Source organism: Pteropus alecto, unplaced genomic scaffold, assembly GCF_000325575.1.
Source record: "Pteropus alecto unplaced genomic scaffold, ASM32557v1 scaffold177, whole genome shotgun sequence".
In the NCBI taxonomy this organism is placed as follows: domain Eukaryota; kingdom Metazoa; phylum Chordata; class Mammalia; order Chiroptera; family Pteropodidae; genus Pteropus; species Pteropus alecto.
Genome location: NW_006442207.1, coordinates 7,736,226 through 7,738,799, shown reverse-complemented (window position 1 = coordinate 7,738,799; position 2,574 = coordinate 7,736,226). Strand labels below are relative to the sequence as shown.

Sequence of the window (2,574 nt, the reverse complement as noted above, 5' to 3'; positions counted from 1 at the left end):
GTGAATCCTTCACCTCTGAGAAGCCTTTGGAGATCTAGCAAATGCACATTAGTAGCCCTCTGCTCCCTCTTAATATCCATTGTGATCCAAACAGAGCTCACTGTCCCCTGAATCAGACAAGGATGCCAAGACCTATCAAATTCCTCAGAGTTTACCAATTAAACTATTAAAAGCTTTTTATATTTTTTCCTGTGTTTTCACAGGAATATGTACACATTTCTATTGTGGCACCTATCATATGAAAATATATCATCTTTCATGTCACTGTCACTTTCTCAGATTAAATGATAAAGTCCTTAAGGTCAAAGACCAGTATTTATTCAACTCTACAGCTCTGCCTTATCAATGGGCACTGAACACAGTTGACAACATCAATATAACAACAACAATAATACTTACTAATCCTCAAACACTGAAGACTCTACCAAGCACCTGAAGTATAACTTGTATTTACTACTCACCACATCATTTTTTGTATTTCTGGGTATTTATCCAAAGAAAACCAAAACAATAATTCGTAAAGATCTACGCACCCCTATGTTCATGGCAGCACAATTTATAATAGCCAAGATATGGAAGCAATCTAAATGCCCATCAACAGATGATTGGATAAAGAAGTATGGTTCATATATACAATGGAATATTACTCGGCCATAAAAAAAAAATGAAATCCTACTTTTCATCTATAATGCATTCCTAAAAAATGCATTGTTAGGATTTTTAATTTATATAAATAGGATCAAAATGTACGTTATTTTTTCTCACTCACCCCTTGCTCACCATTATATTTGTAAATTCATTCATACTTTTGCATGTAGTTTTTCTGTAATATTCCATAGGTGACTATTCCATAATCCATTATTGTTGGATATTTGGGTTGTTTACAGTTTGGGGCTAGCATAAACAAGGTGGCTAAACAGATATAGTAAAAATATATTTTGTACACATGCAAGAGTTTCTATAGAGTAGTATTGTCCAATGAAAATATAATGCAAGCGATATGTAATTTAAAATTTTCAAGTCTACTGCCATGCCACCCTGAACATGCCTAATCTCGTCTGATCTTGGAAGCTAAGCAGAATAAGACCTGGTTAGTACTTGAATGGGAGACCACCTAGGAATACCAGGTGCTGTAGGTGTAAAAAAATAAATAATAATAATAATGATAATAATAATACATTTTTTATAAACCATACATATGTATATATTAAAATTTTTTCACATTGAAGTGAGGAGTAATTATTTTAATTGTTATTAAAAGTTACTGTACCACAAAATGTGAATGCAAAACATTAAAGAATTTTAAAAACTTTTTGTTCTTAAACAATGAAATAAATTTTCAAGTATACCAAAAAAAAAAAATACTACATCATCTTTTGATATTAATTATTCCCTTTTGTGGATAAGAGAAACTAAAGTAGAGAAACATTAAGTAATTTGTCCCAGGTCACACTGCTGGTATCTGAGATGATTCAGAAGTTTGTCTAACTTCAGAACTTTTCATGATAAAACCAAATTTTCCACCTACAACCCCAAAACCTTACACAGCTCCCAGTCTTAACATTTACTTGGCACTTAGTATGTGTTTATAGCCTGACTAGTCAAGCACAGATCAGGACTCAAAAATAACAGTTATGGCTGGTTATACCATCACAAATAAGTGCCGCTACTCTAAGGAGGTTTAGCTCAGTCTTCAGAGCTATTTGAGTGGTGGTGATGCAAAGAGATGAATTCGTTTTCCTTTCCTGCTCCCCAATTTTGACAGCCTTTTCTACCATCTCATCTCCCCATTCCTTGTAGTAACTGATGATGCCAAGATCTGAAACCCAGGTAATGAGTTTCTAAGCCTCTCACAGTGAACCCTGGGGGCAAAGGTGAGAACAATTACCAAGGGTAAATCCACCCAATGTGCTCTATGTGCTTTGTTTTATTAGCATTTCATATTCTCCCTTTTTTCCTGTACTATTTAAATGTCTGCCTCAATCAGACTAATTGTCTAATGCAAACAATGAGAAAGAACTACAAGTGCAGTATCTTTTACATTGCAGGAAAATGCAGCTCCATCATTATGAAGAGATTTCAGAAAACACCAGTCTTAGAGGACACAAAGTCTAGGTTTTGTTTTGCTTTCATCCTACAAGCTGGCAAAAACATAGGCATTCCCCGGTCACTAGGTTTAAGAAGTCAAGGCAAGGTGGCATTTATGAGTATCGGGAGCCATGAAACATTCATGAAAATGATAAATGAGGAAGCTACAAATCTTTTTGAGTACTATTCTCAATTCATCACTTGAACTTGGCCTAACAGTCTTTAATTTAACAGTATTAGACAGATTTTTTATCATACAGAAAGACATGTTGCTTTGTGTTGTTAATAAAAAGAGAGAAAGAGAGTTGGGGGAGGGAGAGAGAGAGAAGAAGGAAGAAAACAAGGAAGGGAGCTGGGGGGAGGGAAGGAGGAAGAACTTGGAAAGAAGAAAGAAAGAAAGAAAAGAAGGGAGGGAGGGAGAAAGAAAGAAAGAAAGAAAGAAAGAAAGAAAGAAAGAAGGAAGGAAGGAAGGAAGGAAGGAAGGAA

The 2,574-nt window shown here is 35.0% G+C and overlaps 1 pseudogene; it reads left to right on the top strand.

The window, feature by feature from the left end:
* Positions 1 to 1,020: 1,020 nt before the first annotated feature.
* On the top strand, positions 1,021 to 1,139 carry LOC112470156 (annotated as a pseudogene).
* The last annotated feature ends 1,435 nt before the right edge of the window (positions 1,140 to 2,574 follow it).